This window comes from Canis lupus, chromosome 2, assembly GCF_003254725.2.
Source record: "Canis lupus dingo isolate Sandy chromosome 2, ASM325472v2, whole genome shotgun sequence".
NCBI classification, from domain to species: Eukaryota; Metazoa; Chordata; class Mammalia; order Carnivora; family Canidae; genus Canis; species Canis lupus.
In genome coordinates, this window is record NC_064244.1 from 52,084,863 (window position 1) to 52,096,542 (window position 11,680).

Below are 11,680 nucleotides of genomic sequence, written 5' to 3' on the forward strand. Positions count from 1 at the left end.
TCACCTGGGGATTTTGTTAAAATGCAGATTGTGGCTGAGTAGGTCCGGGATAGTGCCTGGGATGCTGCATATCTAACACGCTCCTAGATGGTGTCAGCGCTGCTGGTCTCTGGACGTCTTGTTGAGAAGTAAGGTTCTAAGGCATTTGTTGTATTTGTTTTATTTTACTTTTTGAATTCTAAACTACATCCTTGGGTTTAGAGTCTGAAGGAATTGTATTCTAGCCCTCACTTTATTACAGTAGCTGGGTGATGGTGGCAAATGAGGGTATCCTACCAGTCGACTTTGGAGAGGACACTTAGCTTGCTGTGGCTGCTGGAAGCCTTTCAGGGTGCTTGGGGGTCCTTGTCTCTCTTAGGTCTGACTTCCAGTTGCCAGTTGTATATGACATCCCTGTCTTCCTTTGGGAAATTGTACATCCTCTGACACCTTGAGCTCTTTGGTGGTGGCACCACCTGCCAGCCAAGCCTTTGGCTGCTACTGATGGAAGGGTGGTGTTTCTGGGCCCATTTGAGCATTTCCTTGCAGCGGATTTCAGCCTGTGTTCCCAGATGCCCTAGGCCCAGAGCAAAGTCTTCCAAACCTTAGCTTCCCTGAGACTACTGGGAAGGCTTATTTAAAAAGATTGCTAGGCTCCAGCCCCAGCATTTCTGATTCAGTAAGGATAGAGAAAATGCATTTGCAACACACCCCAGGAGAGAATAACGTGGATTGCACAAAGACCTTAGAGGTTCTTCTTGACCTCACCACGTGGCTTCATATCCCAGTTACATCTTGCAAGTCCAGATAAGATTTTATTCAGGAAAAAGGTTTACTTTAAAGTTTGAGTACTGGTGTTTTGTTGCTTTTTATTATTTCATAGAAATCGATGGAAAATGAAAATTAAGAAAGCTAATGTTAGTGATACGGGGGGCAGATGTCAATATGGATGAAACAAAGACTGAAATTACTGAGTTTGTCAAAAAGAGAGCCCCATTGTCCTCCCAAGGCACACTCTTTGGACTTAGGCTCTGTGGTTCAGTGCGATGGAAAATATTAAATATAAATTGCTGAAGACCATCTTTAAAAATAAAAAGGAAGGGACCTCAATTAAAGATTTCATGCTTTTTTAAGTTTGAGGGGAATAGATCCCCAACCTAACGGTACATAAGTACCTTTCCAGGAACTCATCGTGTGTCAGAAGAGGAGGCGGCTGGCAAGGTTTCTTCAGATGAAAGCCTAAAGGAAACTAAACATCACAGCAGTTACAGCTCAACTTATTGGGTTGGGTCAAAGTAATTCTACAGGGTGAGACGCTTCACTTATGGAGCGGAGGCAAACAACACATGAGGCCCTTCATTTCATAGAGTAGGTGGAAAGGCCACGGCTTGGGTGAACTTTTAGATAAAGTGGATTCTTAAACATGAAGGTAGCTCTCTATTTCTCTGTCTGTACAAGAGACCCGTTGGAGTTACAGAAAGGCCAGGACCCAAAACCTCAAGTAGGACTCACTTTCCTGTTAAGAGTGTGAGTCGCCTTTAAAAATGATTTTATTTTTGGACGATACTCAGGTTTCAGGATATTCTTTACTTCTGACACCCACAGGAATAAAAGCACCAAGTTCAGGGTTTGACAGAAGTCTAAATGCTTGTTAAAGAAAAAGAAAAAAAAAAGAATATCCTTGCAAGAAAATTAAGAGCTGTAGAAAGGGCTCAGAAGTGCTGATAGAGGAATCTGGGAATAGAGGTTTAAAAAGCAGACCCCTACCCAGCCTAAGAGTAAAGGGCAGACTTAACACAGGTTGTTGGCCTTCCACCTTGGCCTCATTGTTAGGTCTGAAACAACTTCAGGGTTTTTTGTTTTTGTTGTTGTTGTTGTTGTTGTTTTAGCAACTTAGTAATGATTCTTGGTGGAAGAACCTGCATTTGACATCAGATTTTCGGGACGTTGTAATTCCCGGGAGCTTGCACTGCCCGCACCCTGAGCAGCGAGAGGGGCCGCGGTCCGCCCGCCCGCCGCACATCTGCTGGCGGAGCCGAGGCTGGAAGGCACCGGCCGGCGCGCGCCCCCGTCCGCAGACGCTTCCCTGTCCGCGGGCCCGCCTGGCTCCCGGCGGCGGCGCGGGCTGCAGGGGCTCGCGGCGGGCAGCGGCGCCCGCCCCTCCGGCTCCGGGTCCAACCCTGCCTTCAGCCCCGGGCGCCACGGGGCGTCCCCGCCGCCGGCACTCCGCTGGGCGCTGGGGGCTCGTCTGCCGACGCCCCGGTTAGGGACGCAGCCTGCAGGTCGGGGCTCGTCCTCCACGTCCTCCGGGCCCGGACACGCCGGCCGCGGCCGTGGGGCGGGCGAGCGCGGAGCAAGGCGCTCCCGGCGGAGGCAGCGCGCGGCCCGGGTGCCCGGGGCATCCCCGCGGCGGGGGGGCGGGGGGCGGAAGGCCGGCGGGGCGGGCGGCAGGAAGGGTCGGCGGCGCCCGAGCTCCGCCCCTCCGGCCGCCAGCCCGCGGGCCCGCACGGTGAGTGGCAGCGGCCGGGGGGCGGCGCCAGCGGAGGGGGCGGGGCCGCGCGCGCTGATTGGCGGCGGGGCCGGGGGCGGGGCCGGCGGCGGGGCGGGGGCGGCGGCGGGGCGGGGCCGGGGCGGGCCGGGGGCGGGGCGGGCCGCGGGCGCTGGAGCTGCGGGCGGACAGGCGGGCGGACGGGCTGGCGGCTCGGGCCGCTGCAGCGGAGTCGGAGGAGGCGGCGGGCGCGGCGAGCGCGGCGGGCTAGCGGGTCGGAGGCGCCGCGCTCGGACCGGGGACGGCGAGCGGGTCGGGGCCGGGTCAGAGGCGCGTCGGAGGCCGCCGCCGCTGCAGCCCGGGCCCCCGCGGAGGAAGGAAGCCGGCCGGCGGGGGAGGTAGGCGGCGGCGGCGGGTCCGGGTGTGTGTGCGCCCGGGAGGGGGAGGCCGTGCGTGCGCGCGGCGGCGGCCGCTCTCTTCCTGTCACCAGCCGCCGCCGCTGCAGAGCCGAGCCGGGAGGGAAGCGGGCCGCCGGCCTCACGGGTTCGCGGCCCGGCCCTGCGTGCTCCGGCCGCCCCCGAGCTCCCGAGTCCCGGGCCCTGTTCGGCGCTGGCCCTGCACGCCGCCGGGCTCCGAGCGCCCCGAGTTGCGGGCGCTGCGGGGCCCGTCCGCACCCCTCCGCTCCCGCGCACTTGGGAGGATCCTTACGGTCGCCGGCTGCGGTTTTCCGGGGTCCTTCACCGAGGAGAGCGCGCAGCCCGTTGCCCTGGAGTTAGCGGCGGGAGCGGAGCCTTCCCCGCGTCCTCCAGCTGCAGCGGGGTCGCTGCCCGGGCCCTTCCGCGGGGCGGCGGGGGTCCCCGGAGCTCGCCCCGAGCCCCCGCCCTCCGGAGCTGCCGGCCTCGTCTTCCGGGGTGGGGGAAGTGCGCCTCGGGGCGTCTGGGGCGGCCGGGCCTGGGCCGGTCGCAGGAGGCTCACATCGAGCGGGGTCCTCGGAACTGCCCGGAAATCCAGCTCCCGGGCGCGCGGGGAGAGCCTGGAGGGAGCTGCCCGGCGCCCTGGAGCCGGCCGGGGAGGGCCGGGCCGTCGTGGGGGACCGTCGGGCCACCCAACCCTGGCATTCGGTCCCCCAGGGCAGGAGGTGCCCCGCAGATCCCAGGACAAAGAGCCCCGGGGAGCCCAGGCCGGCCGCTCCGCACGACCCCACAGGGTCCCCGGGATCCACACGCCGGTGGCCGGAATTCCAGCCCGAAATGCGAGGGTGGGAGTGGAAGGGCTGTCACACGAGTGCACAGCGCGTGTGAGCTGGACCTGGGGGACAGTCTTCGGCTTCCCTGAGTGCTATTAATATCAAAAAGGTCTCCCTCCACCCGTTAATCCCCGGTGGAGCTGCAGCACCTTTGGTGGTTTGAGTTTATTCTTCATCTGGGGGCTTTGGAAGCGACATGTTGGGTTGGTTTGTTTGTTTGTTTTTGGTATTTTTTCTATTTTCTTTTTCTGTCCCGTTCCTCTCCTCTTTGTCATTCAGTGCGAAGTAGGACTGGATAAAGCAGTTCCGGGTTTTGAGTGCAGCAGAAGACTGTCATTTCAGTGTAATGAGGTTCAAGTTTTTAGTTATGAGGCGGGACATTCGCCAAGCTTATTGACCCGGGCTTTTATGTTGGATTCTATTTTAATGTTTCATTAGCTTTGGGTCGCGTTTTGCAACTTTAAAGACGGGTAGAGAAGATGGGAGAAGACGGGAGAAGACAAGTTCATTTCTAAGGCATGCTGATACGGTAATGGATCTTCAAGGTGGGAATCATTGGGAATTTGGTGAGTTCTCCCCAGAAGGCCACAGATGGGTTTTTATCTTTAAAAAAAGAACCTCCTCCCCATATGGGTTTTGATAGGTTACACTGTTCTTGAAATAAAACAGCTAAAAATCAGTAGAGGGTAGTTTCTTAGAAACAGAAGTTGCCTACACTTGGGGGAGCAAGTGTTTTTCGTTGTTACAAAGAAAATACCCTACGATTAGTTTGAGGGGCGGGGGTGGTGTCCCTCAGAAGTTTGAGAAGGTGTGTTTGGTTCAGAATCAAGCTTTTTTACTGGAAAGGTCAGTAGAGGAAACTACCTGCTTTGCAGAATTGTTGGGTTGTGTCACTGCTGGCCTCTTCAGCTTTTATATGCCAGTTGCAGGTAGGTCGTAGATAGTGATCATTTTTTTCATGACAATGTGTATAGGTTTTTCGGTGATTGGAAGGAATATACCGGTATATCATATTGGCTTTCCAAGTGTGACGTGCTTTTGCTTTTTAACTTCCATCTTGATTTGGAACCTGTTCTTGTCAGTTGCATAACAGAACTCTAGTGTACACATGTCTATCTGCTCTTTTATCTGCTTTTGTAAAATGATATTATCACTGTGTCTTCACATCTGTGATGCTGATAGTGTGAAAAAGCACTTCACTTCCCATCAATTAATTGTCTTAACCATTTTTCGAAATTTCTATTTATTAAGATCAGGAAATCCCCGTAGCATAAAGTTACTTTTGGGGGACAGAAGTGATACAGATATGTTATAGTGAATACATATTCTGGTTTGGTAGTGGTGCCTTGTAGTATGTGTGCATTTATCTCCTGGAAATGCCGAGTTTTGAGAGTTTTGTATCTTAAATGCAAACATACACCAGCTACCCAAAACTCGTGTTATTAAAAGTGACCATACGTGTAATTATACTTTAACACGAATTCCGTGTAATTTTAAAGGTACCGTGTTGGTTAGAATGTCTTTTTTTTCTTAGGTAGTTCAGGGATCAGGTTCTAAAAAGATATCCACTCTGAAAGATTGTCCACTTGCTCATTAAAACAGGGACAATTTCAGTTCACCTTTTGTTGTGTTTGCATTTTGTGATCTCCAGAATGCATTGTATTTAATAAAGAGATGATGAATGAGCATATTTAAAGAAACTGATTTTATGGTCAGGTATGTGATAAAAAGCTGAGATAATGGTTGCATTTGTGGTTTTGTTTTTAATTCTCTCACCTGTGGGCATACACCATGCAGAAGAAAATGGAAAGTGCTTTTCTCTGTACGTTACACGTTTTAGACAGGCTCCCCACAGATCTCTCTGTTTGGAAGGGCACAGGGATTTGCCAGTGAACTCAAGAGAATGGAGCCTCTTAGTGAAGCTCTCAGAAAATGAGGTTTTTTCTTATCAGTGGAAGGAATGGCTTGTCAATTCAGTTTTTTACCTTAGAAGGCACAAGATAAATTCTATAAATTTTTAATCAGAAACTTGGTTGTAAGTAATTTTTAAAATATTCATATTATTTATTGCTTTTTTTGTCTGGCTCCTCCACCTACATCAGTGTAATTTCTTGCTATGCCTCAGCCATCTCTCTTACTGGAATTATTTGCCTAGAAGAATGGCGATTAAAGGCCATTTCACGTGCATTATGCCAAATGAGCTGAAAAATAGGCGACGTAATTACTCATAAACTTGTCTGGCTTATGTTAGTTTTTTTTTCTTTCCCCATGTATACAGTGAGCATAGCATAGTTTTTGCTGAAAAAAAAAATACTGCTATAAAAACATCTTTGGAGATTTTACCCTCCCAGCATTGTTTTCCTTAAAGTAAACCAAATACATACCCACAGGCACCGGTAGTCAAAATAGGTTCTGGTTAAGGATCACCCCCAGAGGGTACTGGCCGAAGTGTGAGGAGACTCCCCCAGTGTTCAAGAGTGAGTTAATAAAGCGAGGTGCCTGTGCAGGCAAGCCTTGTCCCTCCCCTTCCTGGCTGGACCTCATGGTCCAGACCCTGAACCCAGTGCCCCCCAGGAGCTAGGGCTGAAACCTCAGGCGGCAGCTACCTTTAGTCCCTGGAGGACCTTTTCTTTCCTCCATGAGGGCAGCTAGGGAGCAGCCACCTAACCCTGTTGAAGAGCAGCATTGGCCCCTCCCCTGTTTCCTTTGCCCTGACCTCTCTGGAGCCACCCCTCTCCCTGGGGCTCAGAGACAACTAGGTGGGCAAAGTCCACAGGCAGCCTTTTTGTCTCTCTTAATTCTGAAAAAGGAGTTAAAGGGACAGCCGAGAGTTTAATTTGGGGCTAACTTGAGGATTCCTTTACAAGAATTTGCAAGCTTTTAGAAGCAGTGCAAAAAAAAAAAAAAAATCCTAGCAAATATTTCTGTTTCAAATATGAATTGTATATTTGGCAGTAAGAGATGCTGGATACTAGTAGTGACGACAGTAGTAATGGTGGCAGTAATGACACAGCTGTGTGACATCAAGCAGATTGTTTAACTTTTCTGTGCTTGTTTCCTCATCTGCAGAATGGGGATGGTCATTGCAGTAAGGGTTCATTGAGTCCATCTGTGCAAAAGTCTTAAGAGCTGCGGCTGGCCCCTAGTAAACACTGTGGTAGTGTTAATTATATTAAGCTCTAATTATCAAGACAGAGCTAAGTACTTTACATACGCAATTTCATATAATCTTCCTAGTAACCCTGGGAGGTGTAGGTTTGCTTATTGTGTGTTTCACAAATGATAAAATTGTGCCACGGAGAGATCTGAGTAACTTGCCCAAGGTTAAAAATCCCGACAGGGATGGGGATGGCTGCCTGCATCTGAAGCTCAGTGCTTACACTAATCTTCTCATTACTTTAGAGTTGATCTAACTTCGCTCTAACTTGGATTTTTATGATGTCCAGGACACCGTATTTGAAAGGTGAAGGGATTTTTATTTTTATTTTTAAAATATTTTATTTATTTGAGAGAGAGAGCGCGCATGAGCAAAAGGAGGGGCAAAGAAAGCAGCAGATTCCCTGCTGAGCTAGGAGCCCAAAGTGGGCTCCATCCCAGGATCCTGGGATCAGGACCTGAGCCGAAGGCAGATGCTGAACCCACTGAGCCCCGCAGGTGCCCCAGAAAGGTGAAGAGATTTTTCAATGATGGTTTGGTTTTTTAGGACTCTGAATTTAGGCTGAGAGCCTGCCCTGGACTCAGAGCTAGCCTAGGGAGGATGGAGAAGTAGAAGGTAGGCAAGTGTGGGTTAGGGCCCAGGAAGCCTCCATGGTTTTTGCAGCTGAGATGTAGACCCAGTGTGTGCTGGGACCCAGTACCAAGCTGCTCATTTAATCACAGGAATAGAATCGTATGCTTGGAGTGAATTCCTGATTGATTTAAAGTGATTTAAAAATATCCTGTATCCCTGTCTCGCCACCAAGTTTGCTAAATCCTTGTCCTTTGTAAAAGGAGAATGAGTAAGTTAGCAAAGTCAGAGGACTTTTCAAAGAATTTGGTTTGGTTCTTTGCCAGAATGCCTGCGGGTTAGAGGGTTCAATTGAAAATTCACATCCAGGCCCTTGTATGTTAAGAAGTCACGGGTTGCTGATTGTCAGGCATCAAACACAACTTTATTCTGAGGAACAAAATAAGAATGGCACAGTATCTTCTGTGAAAATATACATTGATTAGTGGTGTGGCAGGCAGGCAGCCTTTAAAGGGATTGAAAGACTAGAACACAGTAGTTACCCTTAAAGAAATTTCTAACTGTTGCATGTGATGTTATGTAAGAGTAAGTTAGTTATTTGTTTATAAGATTCCTTTATCTCTTTTGTTACAATAACTTACATATGCACCAGCTTGGCTCCTAGATCCTAAAATCCACATTGCTTATTTGAAAACAGTGAATGATGGACGGGTGGGTATTAGCCACACACAAAACCCTTACTATGTTAACAATTATGTTGGAGCTAGGTGGAAGTAGTTCCTTGGACCCGTAAATGTAGCCAAAGAGATTGGAGGCATAGTGTTGTGAATCTGGGCCACATATATCCTGTGGACCTCGGTAGTTCAGGCTCCTGATTGATCCTGGGAGGGTTACGTTGCCCAGGGACTGGCAGTGTCTGAGGCTGCTGAGCCTTCTGCAGTCCTGGGGAGAACTTGAAGGTGAGAGGAAAAAAAAAAAAGGGAATTGGCCAGTTGTCTAGATGTGATAATTCTTGTGACTGTGAATTAATGCTTCGCGTATTCCCCTGTGGAGGAGCTGAGCTGTTAGGAACCGTGCATTCGGGGTCTGGGATATCGGGAGGGGGGCCTAAATGCCAGGAGGAGTACAGGTGGCAGAAAGCTTCAGCTCGGAGAGCAGAAGTGGGCAGGATTCCAGAAGTGGGCAGCCTTCCAGAAGTGATGTGCCCAGTATCCTCTCATTCACTAGTTTATAGACTTCGTTGGCAAGGAGGCGCTTTACTGAAGTCTCTTTGAAAGAAAAATTTGCATTGTCCAAGATACTGGGCCCTGAACTCGATGGAACTGCTGCCAAGTTGTGGTGGCTTTTTTTGGGCAGGTGTGTTTGTAAAAGAGCCACAAACACTACCAGGCCACCCTTACAGAGAGTAAATAAAAAGCAGACATTTAGGGTTAAGCTGAGGGGTCAGAAGGTGCAGGCAAAAGTACCTGCATCGTGGACCCCGTGGACCTACCTGGGCTGTCCTTGGTCATCAAAGCAAGGTGAATTTGGGCAGTAGATTCTGGTGATGGCGAAAGCGGTGGCCTTGGAACCCAACTTCTTGCATGAGAATTGTGATTCCACCTCTCCATTGCTGAGTTTAGTGATCATGGCCAAGGTACTAAATTCTCTGCACCTCAGTTTCCTCCTGTGCGAGGTGAGAATGCTGGTAGCACTGCCTCAGGGCTCTGCTGAGTATTGAACTTGCTGATACGCATGCAGTTCCTAACCCGCAGTAGGTGCTAATGGTTTAGGGGTTAGTACACAGGGCTCCCACCACGCGTTAGATGAGGATTGAATAGATGAGCACATGCGGCACTTCCATGATGACCACGGTGAAGGGGACAGTCATCGAGATGGGCATGTGCCTGCCTCCTCCCCGGCCAAGGCCTCTCTGCACTTTGCCACGGGACACTGTGCAGTCTCTGCCCAGATGACTAGTCAGCTCTCCATTCTCTTACAAGGTTGCTCTCCATCCACTTAGTTGGCACTGACTTTTGGCCAACCTTGAATTGTTTTGATTGATCTTCCGGGCCTTGACATCGTGGAGTCACAGAAGACATGAATGGTGTGTTCTTATAATCCTAGCATCGTAGAAGATGAGGGCTTTTGTTGATTTGGGGTTTTTTGTTTTTTTATTGTTTGTTTTTTAAAATCAGATGCAGGCCCAGAATTCTGTACGGGATTCCTCTCACACAGAAAGTAAGGTTCTCCTTTTAAAAACAGTGGGGGGTAGGAATTCATAATCATGTAGGTCTCTGGCACCTGGGTTGGGGATTGCTACCCTCCGTCATCGGGCTCCTTGTGGAGTCTTTTCTTTTGGGGGTGGGGCACAGGTTTAGCTTCAGGCTGACATCCACACAGTTTTCAGGTTTGTAAAACCTGGACCAGACGTGGGGCCTCTCCTTAGTGTAGTGCCCCCTGTTTAGGAACATGAACATCTGCACAGGTGTGCTGTGATCAGGGGCCCGGTGGTTGCCGAGGGCCTTGTAGGGGAGAGAGTAATTATGAGAGAGAGACAGGGAGGGGGAGAAGGAGGATATAATAACTCTCCATTCTGTTAATCTCACCAAACTGGCCCACTGGGTTGAAATAGAACAAGCCATAGGCAGCAGCTGGTGGAAAGATCTATCCAACCTACTAGTTGAGGATTTTTTTTTTCCCCAAAAAAAGACCTACATTGCCAGGAAAAGCTAACAAAAATTTCAAGGCAGATTTGGAGGAATTAAATTATTCTTAGGCATGTTGCCTGGTTTCCAGGCATTTAGGGATATGTAAATGTTCATGTTCTTCAGAGTTCTGTGTCTCATTTGTACAGAGTACATTAGTACTAAAAATGAGATTTGCTAGTTCTACATTTTTTATGTGAATTTCTGCAGTGGATGTTTGATTCAGGATCCATCAAAAGGAGAAGTTGTCTTCAAACATAATATAGTTTATTTTTCTAATACACCCTGCTGGTTGCTTTAGGTTTTGTTTTGTTTTCCATTTAATCTGATAATGAAATACAAATAGAATACTATCTCAAATTAATATTCTTACTACTCAGAAGTTTCCAATGTTTGTTTTTTGCTTCTTTTAATATTAACTCTCCTAGGAGTGTCATTGGACTCCCACAGAGAGGCTCTAACCACGTACAGTTCGGTACTTGACACTTCTGAATGCCAACGTCACTAGATGTGGTTGGATTTTGTGCATTAAGATGCATATACCGACAAGTTCCTAGAATACTAAACTGGGTGGCTCAGCGATTGAGCACCTGCCTACAGCCCGGGGTGTGATCCTGGAGTCTCGGGATCGAGTCCCTCATCGGGCTCCCTGCAGGGAGCCTGCATCTCCCTGTGCTTGTGTCTCTGCCTCTCTCTCTGTCTCATGAATAAATAAATACAATCCTAAAAAATAAAACCTAGGAAGCTCCCTTTGATGCAGCGCACTGATTGTATGTGGCCGTCGTTTATTGCTTCACTGCTGGGCTAGCTTAACTGGACCCTTTAAGTTGCTTTTACTCTCTACAATAAACCTAGGGTTGAGAAATGACCGGAGTGCAAAGCGTGTACATGTACACCCTGTTCTGTTGGCAGACCACGTGCTGACTTGCTCTCTAGCGAGTCTTTAATTCCTCTGTTAAAAAAAAAAAAAAAAAAAAAAGCAAAAACTTGCCCTACTTGTTTCCCCCCACACCAGGGCTATCTTTCCAGGGTGATCTGCAGCAACCATTTCTACTTCCTCTTCAGTTCCTTGACTCCTTCAGTTCTAGGGACTGTCCTCACTCACCTCTAGCCCGGGGTCTGCTGGTGAGGATACTGTGGTGGGCAGGGCCCCGGGTCACCTAGCCTTGCCTCAGTTTCCCCCTGCTGGAGGTCCCTTGCAGGATTTGGTCTTAGGGATCGCCTTTCACCACCAGACTCGTCTTACCCATTGTTCCCCAACATAGTGTGTCTCCAGACCTTCTCTTGGCTTTTGAGGTTGCATTCAGGGACCCCCTCCTCCGTGTTTGAGCCTTGAGCCGTCCTTGCACTGGCAGTGTTTCTTCCCTGTGAGTGCCCCCTCCACGCTGGCGGTTGCACAGCCTGGCCTGCCCTCAAGCCCCCCCAGGTAAGCTCCGGGTTGGCCTTTTGCACCTGTTGACTCCGGCGTGAGCAGCAGCATGCACACTCGTGCAATCCCTGTGCTGTCGTTCCATCCGTGCCCTTCCATACCCCGTGCTTCCAATGCTTGTGCT

The 11,680-nt window shown here is 49.8% G+C and overlaps 1 protein-coding gene across 5 annotated transcripts in view; it reads left to right on the forward strand.

Moving 5' to 3' along the window:
• Positions 1 to 2,712: 2,712 nt before the first annotated feature.
• The window catches only part of PIK3R1 (phosphoinositide-3-kinase regulatory subunit 1), an 81,019-nt gene continuing 72,051 nt past the window's right edge, over positions 2,713 to 11,680 (forward strand). Inside the window, exons 1-2 of one of the 5 annotated variants that reach the window (XM_025447655.3) lie at positions 2,745 to 2,865; positions 4,152 to 4,279. The gene's annotated coding sequence lies outside the window, so the exon portion shown is untranslated. Of the gene's footprint in view, positions 2,866 to 3,955; positions 4,280 to 11,680 lie in introns of those variants that run through there. The other 4 variants (XM_035713927.2, XM_025447656.3, XM_025447654.3 and 1 more) reach the window with 4 other exon arrangements.